This window comes from Ambystoma mexicanum, chromosome 10 (genome assembly GCF_040938575.1).
Source record: "Ambystoma mexicanum isolate Mex_15411 chromosome 10, UKY_AmexF1_1, whole genome shotgun sequence".
Lineage (NCBI taxonomy): Eukaryota > Metazoa > Chordata > Amphibia > Caudata > Ambystomatidae > Ambystoma > Ambystoma mexicanum.
The window spans coordinates 689312906-689325937 of NC_090932.1; the positions used below are offsets into that span (position 1 = coordinate 689312906).

General features: G+C 49.1%; 1 protein-coding gene across 1 annotated transcript in view; it reads right to left on the bottom strand.

The window, feature by feature from the left end:
• RASA2 (RAS p21 protein activator 2) overlaps positions 1–13032 on the bottom strand; it is a 1321178-nt gene that overhangs the window by 1058968 nt on the left and 249178 nt on the right. The gene's annotated exons all lie outside the window — the stretch shown is intronic.

Consider the following 13032-nt stretch of genomic DNA (forward strand, 5'->3'; position numbering starts at 1 on the left):
CATTGCGATGCACTCCCACAGAGTGTACGAAAATTATGCCAAGGCACATGTGGAGTTGGCAGATTTTAATGCCATGCTCCCGGCTGAAAATACCTTCCGTGCCCAACCATCCACAGGCTTATCGTCCCTGTCTGGAGGGATAGGCGGGAACGCAAGTTTGTTGGAAGCTGTGGCTGCCTGTATGACCAGACTATCGGGAGTTGGATGTTTTGACAGATAGCCGGGGTTGCTACTGGCTGGACGGTATTTTGATGCGAGGGACTTATTTACCGGAGGAATAGAATCCGGAGTTTTCCAAATCTTGGCCACCCTTTTTTGTAAGGCTACATGAAAGGTAGTACTGGGTCTTCAGTGGGACCATGGTCCAATATGTCTGTTAAATAGTCTTGGACGAATTGGGCTGGTGGTCTAGCCCATCCCAAGTAATCTACCATCTTGGTCATTAACTGACGGTAAGATGGACTGGCATGCTGTCCTCAGGAGAAGTGTCAATGCCACTTGCATTATGTAAAGACTCCACCAAATCCCTCATTCTGCTTTCCTCTGAGATCAAGCATTCTGGGCCATTTGGGGTGCCATATTCCAATCCAAAAGGTACATTTTCCTCCTCGGATCTCTCCTGTTCTTCAAAAATTGAGGTCAAGGATTTGAAAAAAAACTTCCTAGTGAGAGGCTTGATAACCGTCTCTGGGAGAAGAGGAGGAAGAGGTGTAGAACCAGGCTCTGAAGAAATTACATGTTTTGTAACTTTCTCCTTCCCTTTTTCTGGCTGTGCTGGCTTGGTTGGAGCCTTTGGCGCCGAGGGTTTCGGCGTCAACGACATAGTGGTCGTCGACAGGGTCTGCTTCGAGGGCGTCGAGGCAGTCTTCGACAATTTTCCCTTCGAGGTGTGACAGGTCTCGGACAGCGTCGGTGACCTCGAGCGGTCGACTCGAGCGTTTATCGCTCGGCATCCTGGAAGGTTCCCTATCCTTCCTTTTATGATCACCCGGGCTCGAGGGCGCGCGAGTGTCGGACTGATGACGCTCCCAGCCGGCTTCCGAAGAAGGCGCGGACCGAGGCTTCGCCTTCTCAAACACCTCCATCATTTTGACCCTGAATGCTTCCCACTCTTCGGAAGACGAATGTTTCGTGGGGTATTTCATTTTTTTCGGAGACTCGTCTGATGACTAGGTGGAGGGAGACCTAGAGGCTTTTCGATCCTTCCGACCTACCTGTAGTTTTCCTCTCCTTTCTCGCAAGGCCTTCCCCGTCATCGCCTGACACTTCGGGCCTCCATGTCATGGCCTTCTCCAAGGCACCACAAACACTCGCCGTGCGGGTCCGTGATCGACATTTTTGAGCCACACGACTTGCATTTCTTGAAACCCGATCTCGGGGTCGTGGTCGGTGTCGATGACGAGGACATATTTCTTGTTTATATATATTATTCTTCACAGAACTCAAGGCGCGCCGAATGTCCGAAGCAACGGAACTGTGGAAAAACAGAACTGAGGCCAACGGGCGCCGCGCGTGCCACTTATACACCCGATGACGTCACCCTCGACAGAGGCCTTCGATGGACCATCGACTGGACATCGACGCACGGCACCCTCTGCCGAAAAAATTTCCTAAGAGCAGCAAAGCTGGATGGAATACATCTAAGATGAGGAATACGTTGGAGGACACAATCCACTCGAAATGGGGTTGAGCCGGTCCCATCACAACGTTGGCGTGACACATTATCCCGCCGCGACGGGAGATGCACCCGCCATCAAGTCAGGCAAGCTGACAGAAGTGCCAGCCACAGCGACTGGCACATCTGTAAATTCCTCTGGTGACCCCCCCCCGCGCGAGTGGTCACCAGAGGAAGCAACGGTCCCTTACTATGGTATGTGTACTTTTTTAGGCCACGCCCATCACAAGTCATGCCCCCAAAAGAGGGCCCTCTCGATTTCTTACCCAGCTTAAAGCCCTGGGTATGCGCGTGCATTTGTATTAGTCGTTGGGCCAAACAGACGCACAAACCTCAGCTGACAGTACTGCACGTGACTGTGTATCAGCAATCGATTTTAAAAATGCAAGGACATGGAGCATATGGCAGTTGAGAAGAAGGCAAGGCGCCTTCTTATGTAATTTCTAAGAGTTATGTTTGTTTTTTCTTAGTTTAATTACTTTTTGGTAACTGTCTTCATCTTTGGGTGCCTGAGGGTGGAGTGTATATTACCAGTCTACCCTGAACCACTGCCCCAGACTCTCACATCTACCCACGGTTTCCCTTCCCTCTCCTGCATTATCAATGGCCATTACAAGTTATGGTTCAGAATTGAAAAAATAGATTATTAGCACAAACAAATGTTCTGTATCATTGGGGAAAAAGCACAATGCAGCTATTGCTCGTTGATTGCTAGCTGGAAATTTACAAAAAAAAATCATTTTTTGCCAACGTATTGTATGCATTGTAATGTCGTGTGAAAAGTTTGTAAAAACTAAAAACACATTTAATTTTTTTATCGAACTCTCACTAAAATAAAGACTGCATCTGTAGTTTTTTTTTGTTTAATAATATTTATTAGAATAATAGCAATATGACAATAGTAAAGACGAGCAGACATCTAGCCAATATCCAACTGGTCTACATAAGGTAAATTGACATAATACTAAGAATAAGAGATCAACTGTAAGTGATACACGAAAGAAAAAGATGAACCAACAACTTAGTCAATGAAGTCTACCATAAGAGAATCTTAGATTTTGGACACAAAAAAAAGGGAGGGGAGGGAATGTGTACAACAAAATAATGTTCTAAACATTGAAACATATAAGTTATAATTTATAAATGTGGTAGGTATGAGGGATGTACATAAATAGGATTATGAACCATGTGAGGTGACTGCAGTTTATTTTACGGCCCGCGCTTGTGTGGATTCTCTCTTACGTTTCATGCTTTGTCTGTTGTCCACGGTTTGAGTCGCTCTTAAGAGTGGCTGGGTGTTAGGCAGAATCCTGTGAAGTTCCCTTAGGGAACACTGCAAAAAGATTAAGACTACAGGAGCAAGCAGTAAACCCGACTGGTAGCAGTCTGCACCACCCAGATTTACCTGGTAGCTGTGGCTGAGCAGTCAGACTTCTCTCAAGAAGAGTAGGGCAGTATATAGAGTATACACAATAGGGCCAAAAACACAGTAGGGCAAACAAACACTGACCAGAGCTTTGTATAAAAAGCATATAATTATTTATTTAAAACACACTTTAGGCAATATACTAGCACTCTAAATCAAAAGCAAGTTAAAACGCAGTCAGGTAAAGTATACACATCTCCCTTGATAACTATTAGACAAGTCAGAGTTAAAACACCACGAGTTTTTAAACAGATGTGAGCGCGTAACCTGATGGCACTCCAATAGTTCAGTTAAAGGGAGAGAAAAAGGCAGAGCATAGAAATAAAACCGGTCCCAACACTTTTAGGAGTTCTCAGCAAGGGAATAAAGGCAGTATATACTGTAGAGCCAAAGTTCATAGGCCAGGCTCACTTTAAATGGAGCAAAGCGAAATGTGCCCAGGATCACACAGTTTAAAATGCACTAAAAGTCTTTGCAGAATGTTAAAAAGAGGTTGGGGTGATTCAAGAAGGTAAAGTTAGAAGGTCTGGGGCCAACTCAATTGGAAAGCCAAGGATTTAAGGGTCACCTTGGGCAAAACGAAGAAAGGGAGGCTAGGTAGGACACAGTACCTTAAAGAGAGAGGAAGCTCCAGCGGTGGCAGTTGTTCCTGGCAGTGGTGCAGTTCGTTGTTTCAACCAGGGGAAGAGAGGATCTCGTCGAGGAGGAAAAATGGAGTCGTTGCACTGCACAGGGATGAAACCAGCCGCGGAGTTCGTCGGTAAAAGGTGCGTTCCTTTTATTCGTGGTCAAAGTGGTGAAGCTTGGCTATCCGGTCGCCGGGGTGCTTGGCATGACCAAGAGACGTCTTTGGAAGGTGAAAGGGGTGAACTGGTTGGTCCCACCAGCTCAGAGGAAGAAGACTCGTCCAGCAGAAGATCTTCTCTTGTCGTCGGGAAAGTGGTGAGGTAGTTGCACAGCAGGGCTTCACCGGTGATGTCGTCGTTGCAGATGGCTCAGCTTCTTCCCTCTTCGGATTATTAGGTCCTGTGGCGACTTCTGGAGTTCCAGTCCCAAAGGCCCTGCTTTTATGCAGAAAAACCCCCATTCAACAGCCTAGCTGTCACTCAAACATGCTAAGTGGTGAGCCGGGCGGCTCACCACTGGGCCAATCAGAATAGAGTGCAACTTGGGTTGCCAAGGCAACACAGTCCAGGGTGCCAATTCCCCTCCCCACCCATCCTGTGGAACCCAGACAGAGTGGCACCATTTGGAGGGCTTCTGTGGAGAAGGCCCCCAAAAAGTGGAACAAACGGCTCGACCTTGGTCATAGTTACAGAGACGAACACCATTTTAGAAAAGAGTTCTGGCAAAAAGACCCAACCGTTGATTTAATATTAAATAAATAAACCGGCGGTATCTTTAACATTGCACCAAAAAGTGGTGCGTTTAAAATCAATGGGAAAATCCCATAGAGAATATTCCGGTGGAATATTTCGCGTGGTAACCAGCCAGAAACTCGACAAAGGGGGACTGGACAGTGCCCCTTGAAAACAGACCTAGGGGCAATACAATTAACCCCTTCCAGTACTTCCACAATATGATGGTTTGTACTGGTTCTGTTCACAATTTAGGACTAGTCAAGTCAATGGTGACTTTACATGCCCTGGGAGACAGTAGTCAGTCCCAGGGTATGGAGTCTATGTTTGGGGGTCACTATGACACCCCTGTGTTACTGCACTGAGGCTGCTGTGTAACACACACATAAAAAATAGATGATACCCTATGGAGTAAAAAGAAAACCCCATAGCCCATAAGCACACAATGAGTCAAAGACATACCTCAAATCATGCCTAAGAGTGGGAGGAAAAGAGTCTCACTCTTAGCAGGAGAAAAAAATCAAACCCCAAAAATCCAGCAAAGCTGCTGGGGGACTCACTGGGTTTGGTAAATTAGCCTTATAAGAGAATTCTCCCTAACACTGGGGTGATGGTGGCCCGAGTTATGAGGGTAGGAATTGGAGTGGGCCTCGGAGCATCCGCCATATGCCCGCTGCTGGGTTTAGCCTCATGGAGAAGGTGGCTTTCCCATGCCCCAAGGTCTCCCTCATTCCGGTTCCCCGCCTCTAATTAATGAGTCGGTCCGAGCCTATGGAAAACTGAAAATCTGTAGAAAACCTCTGCAGAGTTGGAAATTCCATAGTTACAGGTAGGAAACCTGCTGCAATGGTCCAGCCATTTCCAAATCTGGGGGCGATTTCGAAAATCTGCAGAGAATTTTAAAAATCTGTGCTCGGAAGAGAAATGCATTTCTGCTCAAAAATCGGCCCTGCAGATTTGAACCGTCTCTTGACAGTCCCAGAGCATAGCAGGGTTCTGCTAGTTTTCTGGACTCATTCTTGCACTATTTTGAGTCCAACCCAGAGAGACCTTGGTTCCTGGTGTTGCACTAACCTGCCGAAATGGTGGATAACAAGGCTACCCACAATATGCTGTGAAAGCCGCAGTCCTTCAAAACACAGCAGTGACTGTTCTGTAGCTTCACGCGGTCTCCTGAAAGAAAGCCAAACTCGGATATGGGCCAGCAACGCGCAAGATTCAACAAATAATTAGAGAAGGCTGGAAATTGTGGCATTCAGGTGAGTAACGTAAAGAAATTGCATTCTACCAGTTGAGAACAACTTAGCTCATCATCTCATGAATTGTCTTTAAAGACTCCACTGCTTGCCTTACTGATTATGTAGTGCGTAGGGGAGATCTGCCGGGATAAAGCGACAACTGAAAGTAGGCAAGTCTACAACGTGAAGAACAGCGTTTCCAACTATTTCGAAGAACACCATCATACATCATCCAACTTCGAGGTTTCGTATTTGGTAGTAGTGAGAAGGCACCAGAAGTGCAGTGTACACATCCCCAAAACCTTGTGGATACTTGGCTTGCCACTGAAAAACCAGCCCTTGCGCTGCCGTTGCATCTCACAGGGAAAGTGAGCATAAACTCCAGGTAGATCAGCAGACAGAAGTGCAGCATGGGACGACCGGAAGCCGAGAGGAGGGAAAAGCCCTTTGTGCCTGGATTACTGCGGTGGAAGGTACTTTGCGGAATCTGCAAGTACAACTGGCTTTTCCAGACATAGGTTTTTAGGAAAAGTAAAGCAAGGAGTTTCACCCCCCCCCCCCCGACCCCCATCTGCCCCACCCACCTCAGACTGACCTGCCAGTTACAAGTATTGATAGGAAAGACTGTCTCTCTAGTACAGAGTAGTACAGTCCATATAACCTTACACTGCCTGCTAAGCGAGTCGCGGCTGGTGGGCAGGAAATAAGGAGGAACACGTTATGGGGGACTAAATTGCCTGGTGGAACTACAAACACAATTGTAGTCAGACAGCCACAGGATACTAATATCGCAGATAACGCAGACATAACTGGGCCCTCCCGCGACCTGGACATACGGTCAGTGGGGTAAAGCTGGGAGTCCAACCCCTCTTATTTTGGATCTAATTACAGGCACCAACACCCACAGAGAACAGTATATACTCCACACCTGTGAGAAGGCATCGGGCACAAGTTGGTGGGTATAGGGACTGAAGGACCCGGTCTGACTATGCGCTCCATGGGACTTCTGAAAGCCTCAAACCTTTGCACTTCAGTAAATAAATGCCTTGTTTATTTATAGGCCTATAGGGGTCTTGGTAGAAGTTGGAACAAGTTACTTACCTGGAACACTTGTTATCCAGCATGGGTCTTGCATGGATTCACATGCTCATGAATATTCCCTGTGGTCAGGCCGGGAATCCTCAGTACTTTTAAAGCAGTTTAACTTTAAGCTACAAAAACTGCTTGTCTCCTCTATAGCGTATCAGTGTCACTTTGGGTCATACTACCCCAGCAATGACACTTTTCCTCCTAAGCTCAACCCCTCGTGTCCATCTTCAGATTTGGTAGCGTACCTTAAGTGGCAGTATGAACCGAGAAGAGCCAAAGAGGGGAGGATGGAAAGTTTGCATGTGAATCCATGCCAGACCCATGCTGGAGAGCAATAGTTACAGGTAAGTAACTTGTTCCTTCTCCAGCATGGGTACTTGCATGGATTCACATGCTCATGAATAAGGATTACACAGCAGTACATATATAAAACCACGGGAGGTGGCAAGGCTCACAGAAGCAATACACTTACCCCTGGGACAGACTCACCTCATGCAAACAGGTTGCAAATCACTGTTTGGCCGACCCAGGACTCTTCCCTGAATCCCTGTCGACACAGTAGAATCTTGTGAAGGACTGGGTAGACCTCCACGTAGCAGCCCTGCACATGTGGAGCTGGGGAACACCAGAGGGAAATGCTGTCGTTGCTGTAATGGCTATGGTGGAATGGGCTCTTGGCCAAACTGGAAGTGGTCTGTTGGCCAGACAATGGCAATGCATGATAAAGCCGGAGAGCCTTAGACGAGGCCTTCCCTGGTCCCATTGGTCCAAAATTGACAAAAAGCTGAGACGTCTTTCGAAAGTCCTTTGTGCGTGCAACAGAGAACTTCAGGGCCCTTGCAACGCCCAGCAAATGCAACGCCCTTTCAGCAGGCGAAGAAGGATTCGCCAACAAAACTGAAAGAATCAAAGGTTAGTTGAGATGAAAGTTTGACTGAACCTTTGGCATGAAGGAAGGATGCGTTCGTAGAACTACTTTAGTGGCATGGAAGAGCACATTCCGAGGCTTACAGGAGACTCTCCGACCCACCTGGCCGAAGTGATCGCCACCAGGAAGGCAGTCTTCCACAACATAACCTTTAAAGGGGCTTGAACGGAGGCCCTATCAGTTTAGACAGTACCACACTGAGCTACCATGCTGGCACAGCAACTTTCACTGGAGGGAATGTTCTGAAGAGGCCTTTGAGGAACTACTTAACAAGCCTGTGTGACCACAGGGAGCGCTTGCCTGGTGTCTATGTTTAACGGAATATGGCGGCCATGTAGACATTGCGAGAGGCATGGGCGAGGCCAGCCTTGGCCAGTGAGAGCAGGTACGAAAGAAAGTGCGGAGCAGTCAAGCGCAGATGCGACATCTTTTGCGGCCGGCACCACACTGTAAAGCACTTCCACTTGTGGGAAGCCAATGTAGAGGAGGGCCTGTCTTTAGCTAGGATCTTCTTGCATTCCAAAGGCAGTGAATAGTGTCCAAATTCTAAGGCTACAGGAGCCAGACCGTGAGGCTCAGAGATGCTGGGTAGTGCAGCACTATTGACCCTCCTTCTCGGGAGAGGAGATGGGGAAGTGGAGGTAGTTTGATGGAAGGGACAGCTGACAGATGGAGATGGTTCAAATATCAGATTTGCCTGGCCCACACCAGAGCAATGAGGATCATCTTGCAGCGGCAACGTCTGTGTGTGTTGATCACTTGTAGCAAAAGTGGAATTAGAGGGAAAGCTTACAGGAAGAGGCCCTCTCACAGGAACAAGAAGTAATCCCCCAGACTCGTCGGCTGAGGATATCTGCTGGTAAACCTCTGATGCTTGGCGTTGACAGCTGTCGCAAAGAGGTCGATCTGAGGGGTACCTCACTCGTTGAAGAGATGAGCCACTTGCACCTGCTGAAGCTCCCAGTCATGGCTGGACTCAGCTCCCTGCTGAGAGAGTCCACCACGATGGGGTTGTGGATGACTGCCAGGTAAAACGTGTGGAACATGCGTTGAGCAAATGGCACAAAGCAACAGATATTGTTCTTCCAATGAGAGCGCGGGGGGGGGGGGGGAGCGCGTCCTGCCCAGTTTCCTGATGTAAAACATGGTGGTGGTGCTGTCCGTAAGGACCTGCACCAACTTTCCCTGGAGCTGAGGATGAAAAGACTTGACGGCCCAGAAGAGTGACTGCAGTTCGAGCACGTTGATGTGCAACTCTTTCCCTCCGGGAGCCAGGGACCTCCAGCATGAGAATGTTCTGTGTGGGCTCGCCGGCCCTCCAGAGAGGCGTCGGCTGTGACTGTAACCTGATACAGAGGGATCTGAAAGGGAGCGCCCTGTGTAGAGGTGTAGACCAACTGACCATCATTGCAAGGCTTGCAACCTGGCATCCAGACATTCTTGAAGGGGTCTCATCTGTAGCCTGCAGAAGGTGACCAGATGGATGCAGGAAGACATCATCCCCAGCAGGGACTTGATGGACTGGGCACAGTTGCTATGAAAGCTGTCGAGCTGCACCATTCCCAGGATGGCCTTCACCCTCTCTTCCGAGGGAGTCTACAGACACGAGACTGTTGAGTCGGCCTCCAGTAACAGTACATTCTGCGATTGCACTACGCAGGACTTCGGATACTTTACTGTGAAAAGGTCAGATGTTGGATGGTCTCTGCGGTGAGCTGGGTTGCCAGTGTGCGAAAGTGAGACCGGTTGAGCCAATCTTTAAGGTAAGGGTAAACGTGGATTCCTTTGCAGAGCAAATGCACTGCCACCACTGTTAGGCATTTGGTGAATACTCTTGGGGGCGATTTTGTGCAGAAGGGCAAGGCCTTGAACTGGTAATGTCACCTCTGAAGGGCAAACCGTAGGAACCTTCAGTGCTTGCTATGAATGGGGAAGTAGGCATCTTCCAGGTCAAGGGTCGCCAGGAAATCCCCTTTCTCCAGTTGGTTGAGTACGTGCTGCAACATGACCATCCTGACCTATTGGGACTTGAGGCACTGCAGGTCTAGGATCGGGTGCCACACCCCTGACTTCTTTCGTACCAGAAAGTATCTGGCGTACACTCCAGTGCCCCGGAGGGACTGTGGGACCGGTTCTATTGTCCCTTTCCCTAGCATGACTTGAACCTCCTTTAGCAGCTGAGCAGCATGCAGTTCTGGTCTCATGACAGGAGGAATGTGTGTGCATCTGTCCTGGAATTCCAAAACGTTCCTCTGCTGAAGGACATCCAGCACCCATTTGTCCGTGGAGATCTGTCTCCACTGATTGACAAAGTTTGATAGTCGGCCTCCCACTAGGGTGCAGAAGTGGGGGCGTGTGTCCTGGGCCGGTTCAGGCCTGCTTTGCGTCTGCGTCCTTGACGGGGGTGACGACAACGCTCGGAGCAACTGCTGTAGGCCTGGGAGCGTCCCCTATATGCCTCCTGGGTGGTAGAGCGTGAGGGCGGATGATAGGGGGTGGTGAAACTCTTTGAAGACCTGGAGACTCTCCACTTAGAGGAACGAAAGGACAGCCTCCTCTGCTGAAGTGTGCCCATAGAGTGCACTGTCTCAGTGTCCATCTTTATTGCCCGAAGAGTTTCATCGACCGCCTTGACAAACAGGTTGTCACCATTGAGGGGAATGTCAACTACCATGGCCTTCCTCTCTGTGCAAAAGTTGGTGGCTTCGAGCCAACCACGGTGACAGAGGGACACATCATTCTCTATCTGGCGATAGCCAGAGTCTGCGATGTCGAGAGCGACGGTGATGGCGTGGTCGGAAGCCACCTCCCCTTTCCTCGAACAGGGCCAAGGCTTCAGCCTTCTTAACGTCAGAGAGGAAGTTGAAGATGGGCCCCAACTTATACAATAACTCCCCGCATACTTTGAAAGGATGGCAAGGGCGTTGGTGGCCTTGATGGTTGAAGCTGCCATAGTGATGATGCTCTTTCCTGAGGCCACTAGCCTCTTACCCTCCTGGTCCGAAGGAACCATAGACTAAGAGGGGTTTGCAGAACTTTCTAGCAGTGACCGGGACGGACCTGAGGCCCCTAGAATAGAGTATGGAACCCGCTACTACTTCTCCAACCAGTCACGCATAGCAGGAGTGGGAGTCGTCATCCAACAAAGGGACCGATACGCTGCCTCCTTTCGCTTTTCTTCAGGCAACATTTTGAATAGCTTAGCAGTCTTCAATATTATAGAGTGGAAAGAACCAATCTCATCCTGGGGAGAGGGCCCTTGCAGTTGCATCGACATCCAGGGCTTTCCCATCTGTGGGAAGCTAGTCATTGATCAGTGTGCGTACTGGTTGTGACGGTGTCAGTGTCAGTATGGTTCCTCTACTACAGTGGGTAGCGTAATAGGCAATGGCCGAGGGTTGACAGGGGCCTTATGAGGCTGAGTCGGTTAAGCCTGAGGAGGCTTCGGGGGAAGTCTTGCCAGACCAGGGGCAGGAGCAGTCACAGCTGGATTTCCGCCACCAGTGTGTGTAAGGTGGTCAGTATGTCCAAGGACATGTCCCTCGGTGCAGGAGCAGGTGCAGCAGGTATAGGAGCAGGGCCTGAGCCCCTTGGAGGGCTAAACAGCTGGAAAGGCCTACGGGCTGGTGACCCCTGATGAGGCATAGGCATAATGGGGATGGATTCCCCATGGCCCATTTCCTGATCCGAGACTCCTCTGGAAGGTCTTCTTCAGAGCTGGTGTAGATTGCTGGAGACCTTCTGGGGGATCCCAGAGGTGCCAGAGTGAAGAGTGGTGCAGCATTGGTGGGCCTGGGTAGGAAGTGCCTCTGAGAGCCCTTAGGGAAAGTGGCAACTAGTGGAGCGTGCGGAGCAATAAAAGGAGCCGTCATTGACGGGACCGCCATCAGAACCGCCGATGGAGATCTAGGCGGCAGGTAAATCCTGGCAGTGGTAAAAGTTGCAGTGGCAAAGGTGACGGTCATGGATGAACCCCTTGGTGTTGCAGACGTCAAAGGAAGAGCAGACTTCGTAGACCGAGTCGATGACCTTGGTGGATGAAGTCCTCAAGAGGCTCGTGTCGACAATGGTGTGGACGACTGTGCAGCCGGTGAGAGGTCCTTCGATGACTTGTTCCTTCGACAAAGACCTTGGCAGCAGACATCAGCTACTTTCTTGCGGATGGAGGCGGATAACCTGTCGGTAGGCCAACCGTCAACTTAGCCGGTGACCGCGACTGGCCCATCTCCGAACGGGATCCCGCAGCCACAGTTGAAGAAGGCGACAGAGCATGCGATTTAACCTTCTTTTGGATCTTTGCCAAGGAAGTATCCACAAAGGACCTCAACCTCTTTTTACTGGAGTGAGCACACTCTTTGAACCTGCCGGCACGGGAAGGGGCATGACTATGCCTGGAGGCCACATCAGAGGGCTTCCCCCTCCTCAATCCACACCAGCAAGCACCGATAGCAGTCCTTCTGTGTCTTCGAGGAAAACTACTGGCAAATTGGACATCGGTCTGCATCGAGGTCAGGGTGAAGACAGTAAATGCACTGGAGGTGTCGATCCTCTAATATATTCTCCAGGCCGCAGTTTTCACAGGACCTGAAAATACTTTTCTTCGTGGCATCCGCAATGGTGTTAGAGGAAGGCCCAAGCATAGGCCTGTAGCGCCACAAGGTGGAGATCCGACTATGGATCGAGGATCTTCTCTGGCAACGGGTCCGTGCCACCGGTTTCACAACGTGACGCTTGACGATGAAGACATTTCTCAAAAATAGGCAACAAAAGAGCTAAAAGCTAATGATTTGAGGAGAAAAGCATAAGGACTTCCAACACGAGAATCGTGCTGTAAAAATCTGAAGATGGCCAACAGGGGTGGAGCTTAGGAGGAAGAGTGTCATTGACTGGAGCAGTAGGACGCGAAGTGGCACTAATAGGCTATAGAGGAGACTAGCAGTTTTTTTTAGCTTCAAGATAAAATGCTTTAAAATTACCGAGGATTACCAGCCTAACAGGGAATATTCATGAGCATGTGAATCCATGCAAGACCCCATGCTGGAGAAACTAGCTTACCTTTTCATTTTACAACATTTATATTGATATTTTTGCCATTAACAAATAGTTATTGTAAACTGCTGCCTAAAGAAAGTGATACCGCCAATATATGTCATTTGAGTCATGCCCAAAGGGAAGACAACCATCCACCTACATCCTCCACAAGCTAGAAGGAAATTAGGGAAGCTTATATATTGCTTCTAGACCTGGATGATAATGGGACAGCTGGTCATAATAAAAAAATAAAAAATTGCTATGAGATTGGAAATTGTACGCATTAC